The sequence below is a fragment of the Orcinus orca genome, chromosome 10 (genome assembly GCF_937001465.1).
Source record: "Orcinus orca chromosome 10, mOrcOrc1.1, whole genome shotgun sequence".
Taxonomy (NCBI): Eukaryota; Metazoa; Chordata; class Mammalia; order Artiodactyla; family Delphinidae; genus Orcinus; species Orcinus orca.
In genome coordinates, this window is record NC_064568.1 from 47,839,978 (window position 1) to 47,859,882 (window position 19,905).

At 44.9% G+C, this 19,905-nt stretch overlaps 1 protein-coding gene and 1 long non-coding RNA gene across 5 annotated transcripts in view; both read right to left on the minus strand.

Moving 5' to 3' along the window:
• CTDSPL (CTD small phosphatase like) overlaps window positions 1-19,905 on the minus strand; it is a 125,121-nt gene that overhangs the window by 69,828 nt on the left and 35,388 nt on the right. The gene's annotated exons all lie outside the window — the stretch shown is intronic.
• Window positions 1,997-15,517, minus strand: LOC117195873 (uncharacterized). Its single transcript, XR_004475768.2, has 3 exons — window positions 8,856-15,517; window positions 8,200-8,344; window positions 1,997-7,870 (listed from the first exon to the last, which is right to left on the minus strand). It is a non-coding gene; the product is annotated as an uncharacterized LOC117195873 (long non-coding RNA).

Sequence of the window (19,905 nt, forward strand, 5' to 3'; positions counted from 1 at the left end):
AGCAGGGCAGAGGCCTAGACTTAGCACACATGGCAGGAGGCTTGACCTTGGAAGCACAGGAGCTTGAGAAGGGCTGTAACTCACCATCTCACCTCCCCCAGACATCAGGGCCCGCATTCACAAGCAGTGAACTCACACCTCCCCCATCAGCCCCTGGCCCCCACCCTGTGAAACAGAGAAATTCAGCCTCTGTGTGTTTCCCTGAGACAAAGGGACATCTACTTCAGCAGGAAGCAAACTTTTTCCACAGGAATACAGCCCTGAATTTTAAAAAATCAAAGCCAATAAGAATAAAATATTTATAATAATTTACAACTACTCTTTTAGGAATATGTCTTCTATACTCTTGATACATATTCTTCATAAACACCATCTACTTCTAATGAACTGAGAAATCTCACAAAATTACCTTTAAACTGAGTTTCCAGATCTTTGACAAAAAGTATGCAGGCTAGCCTCTCAGAATCATAGATTCAAACGGACTTTAGCAAAGAAAATCTCAGGACCCTGTGCTAACTACTGTAAGGTTACCATGTGGTGTAGAATTCTGTTAATACTTAACTCACACTACCTCATTCAATCCTTGCAACAACCCTATGATGTAGTTATTATTATCCTCCCATTTTCTGGATGAGGAAGCTGCAGCACAGAGAGGTTAAGTCACTTGCCAACTGTCACATACAGAGCTAATAAGTGGTAGAGACGGGATCTGAATCCAGGCAGTCTGGCTCCAGTGTTCATGTCTTAACCGTTCTTCCCAGAATGTGAAGAGACTGGGAGTGGGTGATACTTCACTTTGTGGGCAACAAAAGTTTAAAGTTTAATCAGCTTACATTTAAAATCCATTAGTGTTTAATTCATGGGCACCAGGGTCCCAAATTCCCAACTACGGTAACTTGTCATCCCCTTCTTACCTCCCCACACATGAGACGTACGTAGCACCTCAGCCCTGCTCAAGATGACACAGCCCCACAATCACCATCACAGAAACCCTGCTGGAAAGGGCCAGACTCTTTCGCTACAAGAGGAGTTCGAGAACTGAGGTTACCCATCCCGACCTAGTTCTTTCCCTCCCGCTGCTGACTGAAGGAACACCACCACACCAGAAAAAACAAGAAGGTGGTTAGCAGATACGCCAGAACAACAACTCTACTGTTCCCAGCAACTGGCGAGAAAAGCATGGCCGTGGGCAGTGTTGGGCGAGAGTTTCAGTGTGGTCCTCCTAACCTGCTCAGTTCTAGAGGGCAAGGAGTGGAAGGGGACCCATGTTTACTGGGCTCCCACTGTGCCAGTGTTTGTTCATGACCTTGGTCCACACCTGGAAAGTGGGCATGGTAATTTCCTGGCATAAATGAAGGCAGTGAGGCTCAGAGAGCCTGACTGGTTTGCTCAGCCAGGACATCACAGGCAGGGATTGGAACCTGGCTTTGTCTACCTTCCAAGGCCTCAACTGGATGCATTTTTTCATCCTGCCATGCTGTAAAAATTCTTCCTCAGATTTAACCAACAGGGTATCCTGATTTTCATTGAGCCAACAAAATAAATAAAAACACCAGTGAATCAGTATCAGTTTCTTTAAAATTTTTTTTCTATGTAAAACTTCAAACATTTTAAAGGGCAAACAAAACAGTTGCAAAATTGTGATAAAGATTAAATATTGGGTAAAGGCTACATACAAATTAAAAAGAACAGCCCAAGATCACCCCCAAACCACACACTACTATATATAAAATAATCAACAAGGACCTACTGTATAGCACAGGGAACTCTGTAATAACCTATATGGGTAAAGAATTCTGGGGTTTCCCTGGAGGCGCAGTGGTTGGGAGTCCGCCTGCCGATGCAGGGGACGTGGGTTCATGCCCCGGTCCGGGAGGGTCCCACATGCCGCGGAGCGGCTTGGCCTGTGGGCCATGGCTGCTGAGCCTGCGCGTCCGGAGCCTGTGCTCCGCAGCGGGAGAGGCCACGGCAGAGAGAGGCCTGCGTACCGAAAAAAAAAAAAAAAAAAAGAATTCTGTAATTTCCTATATGGGTAAAGAATATTCTGTAATAACTTATATGAGTAAAGAATCTGGAAAAGAATGAATACATGTATGTGTGTAACTGAATCACTTTGCTGTACACCTGAATCTAACACAACATTGTAAATCAACTATACTCCAATAAAATTTTTAAAAAACTAAAAAAAAAGATCACCCCCCAATAGTAATATATAAACAGAAATACAAACTTGGAAAAATTTCAACCTCACAATCAAATAAAATGCAATCAGTGTATTTAAGCTATTAAATTGGCAATTAAGAACTTATAAAACATAATGCTGGTACAAGAACATGCTATTGGAAGTGTAAATTACTACTATCATTTTGGAAAGCAATTTAGTAATTTGTACCAAGAGTCATAGATGCTTTTGTTCACTCCTTCACCCAGTAATTCCATGTCCTGAGTCTATCCTAAGGGATTCATTTAAAATATGAAGAAGTTTTATGCAGCATGGATACCTTCTTTCTGCATTACTTACAAGTGGAGGATACGTGGAAAGCAGCTTAAATGTCATTCTGATAAGTGTTGTGATATTTAGTTAATAAAACATTACTCAGTCATTAAAAATGATGTAACAGAGTCTATGTAGCAAAATGGAAAAATACTATCAAACGTAATATTGAGGACAGAATAACTGGAATAAGGATGAAAAATAATGTAATTTATGTAACATGTGATTATGTAGACGCGTGATTATCACTTTGGCAAAAAACTTGCCCATGACATGACGAAAGGAAACATACTAAAAAGAGAAAAGTGGACATACAGTTCAAAATATTGTATTCAGTCTCTTCTGATAGGTTCACATGCATTTGCCCCATCGTCCACTTTCCATGAGGCACTTTTTAAACAAAAGAGAACCACAGGTAGGGTGGTACTCTTGTCTGCTGTGATAGACACTAGCCCGCTTGGCAGGCATTGCCAGGGGGTGAGTTTCCAGAAGGGAGCATGAAGGGTGGCTCACAGCATCCCTTCTTTCATGTGGTTTGTGGGCAGCGTCTGTGCTGTGTTTGCGTTCTGACCCTACAAAGGTTACTTCTGATCCAGTAACTAGTTGTGGTTTAGAGGCTACACTGAGGGCTACGGGGGAAGACCATGCAAACTGAACTGTAAAAGCTTTTTAAAGTTTCTTTTAAAACTTAAAAGAACAGAAAAAACAACTGAGGACTGTCTGCGTTTTCGTCTGTCTTGCACCTCAGGAGCAGAGGGTTCCCTGCATCACATGCAGTAGTTCTGGGCACAAGATTAACGTGGTCCAGGTGAAAGCTCTGGATTTCTCTGTGTGTGTGCTTTTCTCCCTGTAGCCCGATTCCATCTCCCTCACCCCACAGGCAAACTGTCGAATGTGCTTGAGGTGTATCTTTATGTTTGCTCACAAGATGTGCTATGGGTTTTCCTGTGTGCCTATTTTTAACTTATGGAAATATTGGTTTGTGTATCTCATTTTAATTTTCCACTGAGCACTATGTTCTTAAGATCTCTCACATTGCCGTGTGCACAATTCCCAACTGCTGTGTAAGCAACACAGTGAGGTGTGTCTCCACCAGGGCATTTTGTGCTATGCCCTCTCCCGGCCCATCGCTCCTTCACCCCTTTTCTCCTTCCTCCACTCCCCCACTGGTCTGCACATGGTATGGCACAATATCCACAGTGCCAAGTGAGTAGGATGGAAGTTCTTTAAGTGCCTTGATTACTTTTCTTTTTTTAAAAATTTTTTGGCTGCGCCTCACGGCATGCCAGATCTTCGTTCCCTGACCAGGCACCTGCACCCCCTACAGTGGAAGCGCTGAGTCTTAACCACTGGACTGCCAGGGAAGTCCTGCCTTTATCACTTTTTTAAAGAGAAAACTGCACTTGACATTTGTAGTTTTCAAGAGTGTATTTTTCTTGTATGTCAAGAACTCTCGGTGGTAACTTTAATCATTAAGAATAGATAAATAGGGCTTCCCTGGTGGCGCACTGGTTGGGAGTCCGCCTGCCGATGCAGGGGACACGGGCTCGAGCCACGGTCCGAGAGGCTCCCGCATGCCGCGGAGCGGCTAGGCACGTGAGCCATGGCCACTGGGCCTGCGCGTCCGGAGCCTGTGCTCCGCAACGGGAGAGGCCGCAGCAGTGAGAGGCCCGCGTACCGCAAGAAAAAAAAAAAAAAAGAATAAATAAATAGGGGGCTTCCCTGGTAGCGCAGTGGTTACGACTCCGCCTGCTGATGCAGGGGACACGGGTTCGAGCCCTGGTCCGGGAAGATCCCACATGCAGCGGAGCAACTAAGCCCGTGCGCCAGAACTACTGAGGCTGTGCTCTTAAGAGCCCGCGAGCCACAGCTACTGAAGCCCGTGTGCCTATAGCCCATGCTCCGCAACAAGAGAAGCCACAGCAATAAGAAGCCTGCGCACCGCAACGAAGAGTAGCCCCTGCTCACCGCAACTAGCGAAAGCCCGTGCGCAGCAACAGACCCAATGCAGCCAAAAAAAAAAAGAAAAAAGAATAGATAAATTAAAAAAGTATACTCTTAATTTCTCTTATCCTCTCTTAGACCTAGTTTGAAGTGGCTTCTTTGAGAAGGGCCACAGGTGGCTGCCTAAGACCCTCGAGGTCTGGATCTGAATTCCAGAGATGGCCGGAGGCTGCCGCAGCGCTTTGATGGCATGATCCTGTAACCTGGTATCTCTGAGGTCAAGCTTTGATCCTGAAACTGACACTCTGGGAGCCACGTATGTCTCTATGAGTGCATACAGCAGGAAAGCATGAAAGGAAGCAGGTTTAGCTGGGACAGGAGCAGGGGGAATGTCCCCACGGAGCTCTGTGCCCTGCCTGTGACCCCATCACAATAAAAGCTGTTTCTGACGGCAACTCTCTTTAGTCTGCACAGACTCCTTCCTCTGCACCTCATAACATTCGTGTGTGGGCCAGGGATGGGGCAATCAGCTCTGGACTAGGAGGGAAGAGGCCAAGGCTCCGAGGGTGAGGTGACCTGCTCAAAGTCACAGGGCAGAGAGGGATGGGAGTGACAGTCCAGCCTCCATTGGTGTGATCACCCCTTACCCTCGCCCCTCCACCACAGGGGGACAGCACACCTGCCCACTCTTTGGAAATCGGGGCTCTGACAGTCTGTGTCTGCCAAGGCCCTGGTGATCCTTGTCCTAGTGACTCTGTGCTCTGGGGATCACATTTCTACCAGTCCCTCCCTCCCATGATCCTGGTGAACCAGGCAGGGAGGCACCAATGAAAAACGGGAACCCCAAAGGGCCAGCTCCCCCTTGCTTGCAGGCATCTTTTTTCTGAGCTGGAAAAGATCTTAGGAACCATATCCGCCAGGGTTCTGGCAGGAAACAGATGGCACTCTCAAACTGGGTAATCTGAGGAGAGTTTAATAAAGGGACCATTTATAGAGGGGCGAGCAGGGGGTAGGGGAACCACAGCGCAGCGTTCTGGGACCAGTAACAGTGCCACATTTACATGCCAGGACCACAGGGGTGAGGGAGGAGAGGCTACTGGAACCTTAGATGAAGTGCCCTGTGGAGAGCACTGCCGACCAGGGGCCCAGACCTGGTGATGCCTCAGGGAGGAGCCAGGAGAATCAATACTTGGGCCTCGCACCGCCACCCCCCATTCCCAGCGCCCTCCACACACCCCTCTCATCTCCTGTCGGTTCTCCCCACCGGGTAAAGAGCACAATAGGGGGCAGGAAGCCAGGAGCCCATTCACACAGTCCCTACGGTCAGCTTCCAGAGCTCAGGGCAGGGCACAGAAGGGTGAAGAGTGGATCTGAGGGGCAAACAGAAAACATCCGCCCAGCCACCTAGCTTGAAAGGGATTGTGCCCCTGGGGGAAAGGCCTGGCCCAGAAAATCAAAGGATGAGTTGCAGGGCTGGGCGGGGCACTCGATCCTTCAGCACCATGGGTCCACACTCCTCAGCTCTCCATTTGACCTGAGGGTTCCTTTTGCTATTAGGAGGTGTTTGTTTCTCATGTATGGATGGTGTATTCCAAAGCTACCCCTACTCTGTATAGTCTACACTCCCCCAGAGCGACTCCTCAGACACCTACTAGGTTCATACCTACACCTCTGACCCAGAGTCAGGGCTCCCACAATTTAAAGGGACCAGCTCAGAATAAACACCTTGCAGCCGGTGCAGGCACGGAAACACAAAGGGGTGAGGAAAATGGGCCTGCGGTTCTGCAGTGAAGTCCAGCTGAGGCACAAGGAGGGAAGAGTAAAGTCCTGCATCCAACCCCCCATCCAGAGAGCCAGGACCTGCCCTCCGTGAACCGGCAGAGCACCTCCCACTCTACACACATACAGAAATAGCTGTGCATTGACCCGTGAGTCGCCCAGGCCTGGAAAAATCCTCCAGGATATTTTAAAAATCACATGTTCTTCCAAGCCTTTTTAAACTCGACTGAAGAACTGGCTGGCTAAAAAAAGAGCGAATTATTGAAATGCTTTTGGTAGGCATTATCTGAGCTACAAATTCAAAACAAAAGATCAAAATGTTATTTGACTCTCAGTTTCCTTATATATTCCATAAACCTTGCCCCCTTTATGAAATAAGACAGGCCTCTCAATTCTCTGGATAACAGACTTATCTCCAGAAAACCAGGAAAAGACTATCAATGATACTCTTAATATCTCATGAAGATATTAGCATGGCAGCTCTATAACTACGAAATTAAAAACACCAGAGGACCCTTGTTTGGCCTCCAAATTTTTAGATTCATTCATTCCATCTCTAACTGTTTCTTGAGTCCCTAAGTTTGGAGCTGTGGGCAGAACAAAGTGTAACAAGACTCAGAGAGGCAGAGGGGGGCCAAATCACAAAGGAAGGTTCTCCCACCTTCTCCTTTTTCTTGTAGGCAGCGAGCAAGGAGCTGAAAACTTCCAGAGGCATGATTAGAGTGCATCGTGTTTTGGCAAGTTATGCCAGAAAGAGGTACAGGATGCTGTTGGTGAGCCCTAGAGGCAGGAGGCCTGCTTAGGAGGCTGCTGCAATACCGCAGGCAGGATGTGAGGATGGGCAGAAAACCGCTTTCCCAGACCAGAGACGTAGGGAAGGAAGGAGCAGAGATTGGAACCACGTCTGTGTGTTGCAGCAGGGAGGTTTGCCCTGGACATGTGGGATGGAAAGGGACTCATGGTCATGGACATGTTTTCTCCACGAGAAGGAGGCGGCGCAGAGAGCTGCAGGCTGAGCGCGCAGACGAGGGTGAGCTGGGTCATCCCCGGGGCCCAGTCTCGAGCCCACTGTGCACTAGGTGCTGACTCCTGGGAGCCTGGGGTGCAGGAGTGCTCTGGGCGGGGAGCTGGAAGGGCGCCTCCCACCCCTGATGGGCTCCCTGGCTTCCATCTCTATCCCCAGGGGTCACTGCTCCTGAGAGCCGGTTCTCCCTCTGCACAGCGTGTCATGCTGTGAGGTACTCTCAGCTCGCGTCAGTTTAGGACCTGGGGTCCTCCACTCACTGGTGCGGGTCCTTTCCTCTGAAGCCTGATAGAGGGTCCCACCCCTTCTTCTCCTGGTGTCTGAAAGGGACCAAGTGAGAAGCCTCCCTCAAAGGGAATTAGTACTCATCAGCCAAAAAAAGAACCATAACTAGCTTGGCTCTGCTCAGCAATCTGCCTTTCTTCTCTGCTTAAAAAGCAAATGTCACATAACCAAGTTCAAAGTTTCAGTGAAGGGCTGGTCTGCTGGCAGGTCCAACAGGCAGCCAGCCCACGAAGCCAACTCCATTCTGTAGAATTCTTCAGGTTGAGGAGATTGACTACACGGCCCTCCAGCCCTGGGCAGGCTGAAGGAGAGCTCCTGAGGCCACGAGAGCATGTGGTGGGGACCTGGGGAGGAAGGCAGTGCCATTCAGTGACTTTCTGTTTCAACCGCTAGAGCCCCGGTATAAGCTGCTTGAATAAACCAGTTACCTAGTGGCAGCGGCAGTGGCAGGCCGGCTTGGGGACCGGCCAGAAGCAACTGCACGTGGACTGGGCAGGGGCTGGCCCCTCAGTGCAGCACTGTGGCCCACTGGAGCTTCTCTGGGCCAGAGCACGAACGCAGGGTGGAGGAGAGAAGGGGGACTCCTGGGCTTCTGTCCAAGAGGCCGCGAGCCGGTGCCACGAGGCCGGAGCAGGGCCCCAGTTGAGAGCTGTCTGGTGGGAGTGTGACATACCTTTGCCTTCTGTTCACCTGGACAGCCTTGTGATAACTCTTGTGATAACAGGGCCTCCTGGCCTGATTCTTGCCTTTGACCCTCGGGGCCCAGGTGTGCGAGCTCTCCCTGCATCCAGAATCACACAGACAACCTAAAAGCGCTACTGAGGAGACAGAGGCGGCTTATTCATCCCCCCTCCCCCCGGCCCCTTCCCAGATCCCTGAACTCGGTGCTCCTGTCCTGTGTTGCCAAACAACTCTGCCCCCTCCGTGCCCCCACCTCCAAAGGCGGTCTCACACCTCAGGGTTCAAAGCTGTTTTGCAGCAGCGGCAGCTGTAATAACAGCCACAAGCAGGCCTCTGGAGTGAGTCATGGCTTCAAAGAATGTGCCTACACATTCCCTCATTCGTCCTGACAACTGGCCCTCACCTCTCAGCAGCCTGGGACGTGGCTAAAGGCGTCTTCCTCACAGAACACAAGGGTCTCCCCAGGGATGCCGGCAATGAGACCAGCCACCTTTCCCTGGGCTCTCTCCTCTGCCCTGAAGTCAGTATGCAGGGGCCCTGGCTGTCTCTCCAAGAGCCAGATGACAGGAAGCTCACCCCCATCGCAAACAGTCTCCAACAAAAACTGAGGCCCACCCGGGGGATGGTGTTTTCTGGAGCACAACTCACATGGACTCAACGTGCATGACGCCCCGAGAGCTGTGCAGTCCTGTGCCCTGAGACTCCCCGAGGCAACGGGTCGCAGAGGACGTGGGCTCCACCAGCACCTGCCCCAGCCACAGGGCTCTCTCTGTTGAGGAAAGAAGCCACAATGTGTCCTGTGGCTAAAGGGTGACGAGTGACCACTGGGACAGGAAGCCTCTGCCTGACCACAATGCTCCTCACCGAGGGGTTACCGACTCACCCCGGACACTGTCTCTTTTGGGGGGTCTGAATGTGAGATGCAGCCATGGCAGCAGAGGTGACAGTCGGCTTGAGTCAGTAGAGTGAGGAGTAGAAGGAAGAGAAAGAGGGCAAAGAGGCCAGCTTTCCAAGCCAGGAAGAATCGCGGGGTGTGGCAGGGAGCCATGGATGCCCGATTCAAAGTGATGGCAGGACAGCTCGTGCCCAGAGCTCCTGGTACCTCCCGGACAGCAAGGTGCCAGAGGGCCTGCTGGGAAGCACAGAGACCCACGGGGAATGGACTGTGTGTTGCTGGGACCCACGTCTGGGTCTCCCCATCCCTGGGGATCTCCCAAGCCCTAAGGCAAACCGGGGATACCTCTAGTGAGTTGAAAGAGCCTGACTAGACTAGGGAGGTGGAACCACTGAGCCTCAGAGAGATGAAGTGACTTGCTGACACGGATGCTGATGGCTGCTGACCCATCAAACATTCCTTGTCTCCCTTGCTAACCGAACCCTGATTTCTGTAGGGAGGGCAATGTGTCCAGCTAAACCTTCTCCCACAGAGTCCCGTACAGCCAGGTGGCCATGTTCTGGCCAATGAGACATAAGCTGAGCGTTTCAAAAAAAGCTTTTGCTTTCCTGATCCAGGGGCTGCCCCACTTTCTCCCTTTCTGCTTCTTCCTGCCTCAGATGCAGCCATCTCACAACCATGAGGACAAAAGCCACAAGGCGGGGATAGTGCAGGTGGGAAGATAAGAGAGTGGGTCCCTGAAGACACCGCATGAGCCCGGGGTTGGCTCCCTCCAGAATTCTCATAATGTCGGAAAAATAACTACCTACTTGTCTAAGGCACTCTCGGTTGGGTTTTCTGATCTTTGCAGCTGAATGCATTCCTAAGAGCTGCACCTGCCTGAGTCACAGAGCTGCTGGTCAGTGGGGCAGCCGGGACCCTAACCAGGTCTGTGAGACCCTGAGCCCGCCTTGCTTATTTTCACTAGGAGACACTACCGCCTGCTCTCAGAACAGGAGGTCTGCAAATTAACAAGTTGCTGTATGTAGAGCACCTGAAGCATCATAGCAAATGCCCAATAAATATTAGCCACTGTTAGAACCATTATTATTAGGTCCAGTAGGCTCCAAGCCACTTAAAGCTCCTCTGTTTCAGACCTAAGACCACAGCCTCATGGGACCAAGAAAGCGGTGTCTCTCTTTCTGAGGAAAAGAGAGCGAGGAAGGGCTAGGTCCTTTGGCCTAGCTCCCAGGGCTACTGGGAGCAGAGGGGTTGTCCACTGGGATGGACTCCCATCCCCAGAGCCTGCCTGTCCCCAGGAAGAGCAGCACAAACACATAGTGACCCCTGCCATGATCAGCGGATCTGAGGACTCCCTCTCTGGTCCTTCAATCTGGATGCACAGAAAGCCAGACAGAGGCCCTGCGGAGGGGTCTGAACAGGTTTAGTTTGGGCCACCAGGCACCCTTGCAAACACATATTTCTCCACCTTCCCCAGACATAGGAGTGTGTCTCCTGAAACCTGGATATTCCCACTTTTACAAAAGAACATTGGAAACAATCTAAATGTCTAATAGTGAGGTACTATTAAAATGATGCTGTGTGGGCTTCCCCGGTGGCACAGTGGTTGAGAGTCCGCCTGCCGATGCAGGGGGCGCGGGTTCGTGCCCTGGTCCGGGAGGATCCCACGTGCTGCGGAGAGGCTGGGCCCGTGAACCATGGCCACTGAGCCTGCGTGTCCGGAGCCTGTGCTCTGCAATGGGAAAGGCCACAACAGTGAGAGGCCCACGTACCGCAAAAGAAAAAAAAAAAAAATCAAAAAAAAAAAGCGATGCTGTGCTCACAAAATGGAATATTTTGTAGTCATTAACTATATTCTCTAAGGGTTTTTTATAACACGAGAAAAATTCTCACGTTATGTGAAAAATAGCTGGCATGTTTCCGATGATGCCCTTATGACATTTATGCATATACATATGTAAGAGCAATTTAAAAGGAAGAAGAAAAATCTTAAAATGCTAACAATGGTTAACACCTTTAAGTTGTGGTATTATGGATGACTTTTGTGGCTCTACACCTTTCTATATTTTCTAAGATTTTAATAGTTCCTTTTATAATCATATGAAAAATCCTTATAAGTTGAAGAAAGGGGAAACTATGCTCATGACAGAACTTGTGACATTATTATTATTTGGACAGGATATCTGGCTTCAAAACGTGCTGTTTGCTGACAAACAGCGCACATTTCAGGGAAATGTTTAAAAATGGAAGGGTCCCGATGTGGCAGTCTTTAGCTCCCAGCAGAGGAAAAGCAGCTTCCTCTCTTTACTGGGGCCTGGTCTGGAGGCACGTCCCTTACCTCTTTGAAGCAGCTCTGATCTGAGACCCCGCTTACTGGGTTCCTTGAGAGAACATCCTCTTTGTAAAAGACCCTGGGGGTTCTGAGATTACTCTGGACTGATTCCATCAATAAATATGAATACTGACCACCTCTGCCCCATTCACAAACCACAAATCTATGAGACCCTTGGAGAGCTGTGGCTTGGTGTTTAAATGGTTTTGATGAGGTCAGGACATGGCTTCTTTCCCTAATAAGATGAAAAGTGAATGAACGCTAAGAAACATGTTTTCTCTGCAACAGAGATCTCTGTGTAACCAGCACTCCATCAAAGATCAAACTTGTGTCTTTGGAACCAGGTCTAAGCCAGTCATCAAACCACCACAGCAACGGCAAACATACCATTGAGAGTGCTCTGAGCTACCTTTCTTTCTGTTTTTCCTCCCAAAGATTCTGTGTTCCCACCTCACACAACTTTTTCAACATATCACTTCTTTCCTCACATCAAATGCCTGAACCCAGTGGTCTGAAAATAACAATATTTCCAGCATCTTTCCTTCACTCTCGACACAAGCAGATGTCCACCTAGACCTGGATGATTAGAGCTGAAAGTTAGTTTTTCACCACCTACCCAATGGTTCAATATATTGGGACATTTTTTTCTGGGCCAAAGATCAAAACACACCAGAGATTACAATAAAACCATTATTAAAAACTCATGCAGAAATAGATTTTCTTTCAACACAAGAAATTGTGTTGTCTCTGTTTCCTTGCATTCGGGAATTACCAGAATGATACAAGCAAGTTCGTGTTGCTCAGACCCATCTGTGACATATGCAGAAGCATTGGAAGGTTTCCCCTGTAACCCCCACCCAGTTTAAGGACACAATCAGTCTTTTTTTTTTTCGCAATGTTAAAGTTCAATAGCTTGAAATGTTACCGGTCTGTGAAAAGCAACATTACCACACAGCAACAGCTCACAGCTCTGATACCCAGAATATGGAATCTGTAATATATCTAACAGTACAATCCAGACTTTATGAAGTAAGAGTTGGCTAACGGAGCAACATAACATTGCAAGAGGAAATATTTAATCTGTTTGAGCAACAACTTTTTCCAGCCAACAGATCACAGAATGCTGGAACTGGATGGACCTTGGAGACCCTCTAAGCTACTTTCTTCAACTTAAAACCGGGTCCCGGGCACCCCTCCAAGGGCGTGTGATTGGAATAAAGCCTTACAGTGGGAGGCGGGGAGGCGGGGTGGCTCTCATCTGGACTTCCTGCATTTCTGGGTACTAGTACATAACATTTATGTTAAAGCATGCATCTCCCTCCCTTGTCCAAACACACAATGTATGTCTCCTCCCTAGCTACGGAATAAAACCCAAACCTGGTTTTCAAGGCCTTGGTCCCACCTTTCCAGGTTTATTTCACACCCCTCCAAACATCTGCACAGGCTCCCTTCTGCACCAGATACCGTCTTCTGTGCTGAAGGCCCCTGTCCTCTTAGAATCTAAAATAGCCCCTCCTCCAGGCAGCCTCCAGGGTTCCTCCAACCTAAAATGCTCTCACTCTGCTGAACAACATGCCAGCTTGTCCTTACCTACTTTAGAGAACGTATGGCATTCTGTGCTCTATTATTTGTATGTTTGTTTTATATGCTTCATTAGATTGCAAGTTTCCAGAGGACAGGAAAAAACCTCGATACATATTAATTAATTATTCCATGATCCTTTGCTTATAGTAGCTCTCAAGAAACTCAGAACAAATGTATGCATAACACATTTTTCTTGTCTATAAAGGCAGATCCCAGTGAGGCTCAGCTCAACTGCATTTCTGTAATTCTGTGTGCATGGAATTAAAAGCACGCTTTTCCTTCACCTTTTCTCCCCAACATGTTATTATGAAAAATTTCATTTGGACAACAGAGTATGTTTAAGGCCACCTAGATTCTACCACTAACATTTTACTATACTTGCTTTATCACATATCTATATACATATCCATTTTCCTGTCCATCCGTCAATCCATCTAGTCTTTTTGATGTATTTCAAAGTAAACTACAGATGTCAGACTTTCCCTAAATAATTCAGTATGCCTATCATTAACTGAAGTTCAATACTAATATTTTCTTTTGAAGTAAAATTCATACTCAGTGAAGTGTCCATGTCTGAAGTGTACGTTCACTGAGTTTAGACAAATATATACACCTGACTAAAAAACCCCTTACTCCCCCATAAAGAACCACTGTTTTGATTTTTTTTCCCCACCATAGACTAGTTTTGCCTGTTCTAGAATTTCTTATAAATGAAATCGTATAGTATATACTCTTTTTGTGGAAGGTTTCTTTCACTCAGCATGTTTTTTAGTTTCATAAGTGCTGTTGCACTTATGTAATTTTCTCCTAATGTAATTTTCTCCTCAGTATTGCTGAATAGTATTCCATTGTATAAATATCCTATTGTTTGTTTATCCATTTTCCTACTGACGCCTAGGCTTTGTGTTTATTTGTCAACATATATTTCAATTTCCCTTGCATACATAACTATAAGTAGAATTGCTGAGGCAAAGAGAAGGTGTATATTTAGTTTTATAAGAAATGCCAGGGGCTTCCTTGGTGGCGCCGTAGTTGGGAGTCCACCTGCCGATGCAGGGGACACGGGTTTGTTTTGTGCCCCAGGCCGGGAAGATCCCACATCCCACAGAGCGGCTGGGCCCATGAGCCATGGCCGCTGAGCCTGCGCGTCCGGAGCCTGTGCTCCGCAACGGGAGAGGCCACAACAGTGAGAGGCCCGTGTACCGCAAAATAAAAAAAATTAAAAAAAAAAGAAATGCCAGACTTTTTCCAAAGTAATTATACCATTTTATATTTCTACCAACATTGTCTGAGGTTCAAAATCGTTGTGAGAAGGCGCCTGATGTTGAATTAGACTTTGTTTTTAAAAATAGACATAGTGCTATTCAGATTTTGTTTCATCTTGTGTCAGTTTTGATGAGTTGTATTTTTCAAAGAATTTGTACAGTTCATCTAAATTGTTTAATTTTTTGGCATAAAATTGCTCATAACATTCCATTATTTTCCCAATGTTTGTAGTCCCTCTCTTACTCTGGATATTGGTAATCTTTGCTCTCTATATACTTAATAAATTTTATTGATCTTTTAAAAGAACAAGCATTTGGGGCTTCCCTGCTGGCGCAGTGGTTGAGAGTCCGCCTGCCGATGCAGGGGACACAGGTTCGTACCCCGGTCTGGGAAGATCCCACATGCCGCGGAGCGGCTGGGCCCGTGAGCCATGGCCGCTGAGCCTGCGCGTCCAGAGCCTGTGCTCTGCAACGGGAGAGGCCACAACAGTGAGAGGCCCGCGTACCGCAAAAAAAAATAATAAATAAATAAATAAATAAAAGAACAAGCATTTATGGATTTTCTCTATTTTTTGGTCTACTTTCCAGTTCACTGATTTATGCTCTTATCTTTACTATATCCTTATTACTTATATTGTGTACTTTTCTTTAGTCACTGATTTTTAGATCCATATTGTCCAATATGGTAGCCAATAACCACATGTGGGTATCAATTTAAATTAAATAAATATAAAATTCAATTCCCTAGTTACACTAGCCACATTTCAAGTACTTAATAGCCACACATGGCTAGTGGCTACTGGACTGGACAATACACATAGAGGACATTGCCATTATCACAGGAAGTTCTATTGGACAGCATATTTAAGACCTTTCTTTTTTCTAATACAAATATTTAAAGCTATAAAATTTCCTCTATATACTATTTTAGCTGCATCCTACAAATTTTGATATGCTGTATTTTCATTATCATTTAGTTAAAAATATTTTCTAATACCTTGTGATTTCTTCTTTGAACCATGAATTGTATACAGTGTGTTGTTGCATTTCCAAACATTTGGGGTTTCCCTAGATATATTTCTGTTATAGATTTCTAATTTTATTCCATTGTGGTCAGAGGATATCCTATATTCTCTATATATTTCAAACTTTTAAATTTTATTGAGACTTGTTTTATGGTCCAGCATTTTGACCAACTTGGTAAACATACCATGTGCATTTTAAAAGAATGTGTATTCTGCTGTTGTTGAATGTAGTATTCTATATCAATGTGCTTTAGGCATTCATCTATGCCTTTACTGATATATATATATATATTTTTTTTTTTTTGTATAATTATTCTATCAATTGCTGACAGTGGAAAATCTCCAACTCTGGTTGAGAAATTTTTTTGTTTCTCCCTTTAATTCTGTGAATTGGTATGTAATTTGCTGCATGGCAACTTTTACTTCACTACAATGAAATTAAAAGTTCTGACTAAAAGATTTACAAAGCAGCTTTTGGTATCTCATTAATATGTTGAAGTTTACAATGAACCATGTTGCTTATTTGGGTGTTAATAGTAGTGCTGTTTACCATGACCCTAAAAATAACAGTTTTCCTCTAGAAGTTCTCAAGTTCCATGTTTTTATCTACTTATATTTTTCAAACTTGCTAATCTGAACTAATTATGGGAAGGAGCAGCTTGTACTTTAAATGTTCTTTAAAAAGTATATTTTTGGTTCTACTTCTGGTATGGCCAAGTAAGCTCCTACTGGACTGGTTCTCCTGGAGAAAATAACTAGAAACTCTGGAGAAAAACTGAAAACACAACTACCTGAAGGCACTGTAGAAAGATTAAAAAGTAGGCAGATTCAAGAAGAAGGCTGACACTCGGAAGAAGGGAAAACACTTCGATGTGTTCCTCAATTTCATGGCTCTTAGCCTGGTGGCAGGCTGTAGTCAGTGGCATGTGAGGTGGCTAAAACTCCAATAGAAAGCATGCAGTCCTTGGGGGACAGATTTCGGGACAACCACAGACACTGAAAGTAAAGAGAAAATCCCAGAAAGTATACAGCCAGCAAGAGAGAGACACAAATTCTGTGTTAAAACTCTGCCCAATTTCCGGCTGACTCCTGAGCCAGGAATGTGTGGAGCAGACTGTAAGCAACCTGGCTAAAGATAAAATAACTGAGCCAAGAACTGAGGTGCTGCCCAAGAGACAGAGTTTGTGGTTTTAGTTCAATCAAGCTAATTGAGAGCTAAGGCAAAAACCAAAACAAACAACAATCTGCCTCCAAAAACTTCTTCAGAAGAATATAAGAGAAGCCACGGTATTCATAATATAATAGTATAATGTTCAAAATACACTCTAAAATTATTACATATACAAAAATAAAACAGGATGCAACCCAACCTCAAGAAAAAAGACAATCAATAATGATCCCAAGATAACCCAGATGTTACAATTTACAGATAATAATTTTTAAGCAGCTATCATAATTATGCTCAACGGTCTAAAAGAATATATGAAATATATAGGAAACCTTGGCAGAGAAATAGAAACAATAAAAGAGAACAAACTGGAAGTTCTAGAACTAAAAAGTACAATATATAAAATTTTCCAAAAAATCACTGGATGAGCTTAACAGAATGGAGATGATAAAGGAAAGAGTCAATGAATCTGAAGACAGACTGACAGAAATGATCCAATCTGAATAGAGAGAAAAAAAAGATGGAACAAAATATAAACAGAACATCACACCTGTAGGACAACATCAAAAAGTCTGCCATAGGTGTAACTGTAGTTTCAGAAGGAGAAACGAGAGAGAATGGGGTAGAAAAATAGTTGAAGAATATTTCGAATATTCTTCGAATTTTGTATAAAACCTAAATTTACAGATTCAAGCAGCTCAATGAACTCCAAGCAGGATAAATGCAAAGAAAACAAAAGATAAAGAAAAGATCTTGAAAGCAGCCAGAGAAAGATGCTACATTACATAAAGGTAACAATGATTCCAGGGACCACTGACTTTTCATAAGAAACCAAGGAAGCCAAAAGGTGGTATAACAGCATCTGGGGAAAAAAATCTTCAACCTGGAATTCTATATCCAGTGAAAATATCTTTCAAAACTGAAGGTGAAATAAATATACATTATATCTGTCATATCTTTTAATCAAAACATTTTCTTTTACACTAAAAGTTGGTTAGCCACACAGCAGTTTGTATACCAATTCATAGAAACTGTAAGACACATGTTTTAAAATTAACAGTAATTAAAATATCAAGTGAACTGGGGGAAGAAAAAAAAAACAAAACAAGCTCAGGTTTTCCTTTAAATTGAATAGTGGGTAAGAAGTTATTTTTATGTAATCTGACCTAAGACTGGGAATCATTTACATTCTGCCAGGATTTCCTGGTCTAAACTGTCTCTTCTCCTCCCTCCTTTCCTACAATTATGCCACTAGGAAAATGAAGAAATAGTTATATTTATTCCTCTAAACATTATTCAGGCCTAGAGAAAGAATGCAGAACTGGTCATTAAAAACTCACCTGCTAAGGTTCAAAATGAAGGGTGGGCAAACTATCAGGCATGAAGAAAGAAAACAGGCAAAGGTATTCTGAAAGGACACATTCAAGTTGAGAATTAACTGCAAATGTTGCCACTGAGTCAATATTTGCATTAGAAATCTCAACCTGAATTACACATTTGTTGGACTTGTTAGTCCAGAAATAGTTCCCAAGAGAGCTCTGGAAGTGTGACCTTCTCCTGCACATCTGCTCTAACTTTTACGAGTTCTCGGTATTCTTTTTAAAGCTGCTGCTAAGTGTTCATTTTTGTTCAAAGGATTACCAAACAACCTGTTTGGTAACACAAAGATTCCCTTCATACTGGCCTTCCTTAAACCTAGAAGCAGACTGTTTTCCAAACTGTTAACATCCCAAGCTGACTGCCAAATACAGTTATTAACCAGCCTCTGATATCTAAACAACAGCTGTGTTCTGTCCTGCTAAAAGGCAGCCTCACCCAGACAGTGCCTCTTAAAGGTCAGATGTGTCCTGCAGCAGGAAGTCCACTCCATGGTTGATGGCACATGCCGGCACGACGGAACAGTCTATGTTTGTCCCAGTCCCCTTTCCTCCCTTTTGGCTAATCTTCAACGGGTCGTAAATGTTCAGCTCGCCCTGCACAGGAAGCGGGGGCCTGAGACTTCATCCTGCCTGCTCACTGCTGCTCTTGCTCTTACACAAACTCTTTTCGCTGAAGATCATCTTGGAGCTGCCACTGAAAATGGTGCTAACGACAAAGAGTCAGAAGATAAAGTACAAACACTCACCTCAGAAGCAAGTACATTTGTTACGTATTTATTAAGTGGCAGGCCCTGTTCCAGTGTTTTCTTACAATATCCTCCCCCCATGTCTTATAAGGATCATCTCTCCCATTTTACAGGTAGGGAAGCTGCAGTTGCTCAGAGCATTTAAATGAACTGCCCATGGTCACATTGCCTTGGAGGGATACCGCGAGACTATCCAATTCTTTTTGACTCAAGTCCAAGGGTCTTTCTACTCTGGCAACCTTCAAAAGTAGAGACACCCTTCAAAACTCCAACTGGATTAAAAAAAAAAAAAAAAACTTGTCATATTGATGGGAGGTAGGTGGAAAGTTGACTTAAAAATTTACCTGGAGGAGTAAATGCATAGGAATAGCTAATGTCGCTTTAATAATAATGATGGAGGACTTGCCTGTGCAGATATTAAAATATTTGTTTATAACGCTAACGTGTGAAATAGTGTGGTATTTGTTTACCCACACAGTGCCTGGCTGATAGTAAGTACTCCAAAAATGTTAGTTATGATTATTATAATATGCTAAGTACATTTTATACATATTATGTTACTTAGCTTTTTTTTGGTAGGAACATTGTGAGGACAATTTTATTCCCATTTAATAGATCAGGAAACAGGCACAAAGAGTTTAAATAACTTGCTAAAGGTCACAAAGTAAGTGAATGGAGTATCTGGAATCCCAACTAAGGCTGTCTGACTTCAGAGTTAAGGGTACTATTACAATTCTAATATTAATATCAAAAGTCTGGGAGAGGGGTCTCCCTGGTGGCGCAGTGGTTGAGAGTCCGCCTGCCGATGCAGGGGACACGGGTTCGTGCCCTGGTCCAGGAAGATCCCACATGGCGTGGAGCGGCTGGGCCTGTGAGCCATGGCCGCTGAGCCCGTGCGTCCGGAGCCTGTGCTCCACAACGGGAGAGGCCACAACAGTGAGAGGCCCGCGTACTGCAAAAAAAAAAAAAAAAAAAAAAAAAAGTCTGGGAGAAATTAAATGTTCATCAATAGGGGACTTAGATAAATCAAAGTGTATCAGTATAAAGAATATTCTTGAGAAAGAGGCAGATCTATAGGATATGAAAAGATGCCTATAATTTATGTCGACAGAACAAACATACTGCATTGCATATGATCTCATTTTTGTTGAACAATAACCATATATGTGTGGTCACAGCTGTTTGTGAAGATACATATATGTATATATACATATATATGTTGTACATACATACATATATACCATCCTTTTTGTAACATAGTTTTGTATTGTTTCAATCTGTTACAAGCATGCATCACTTCTATA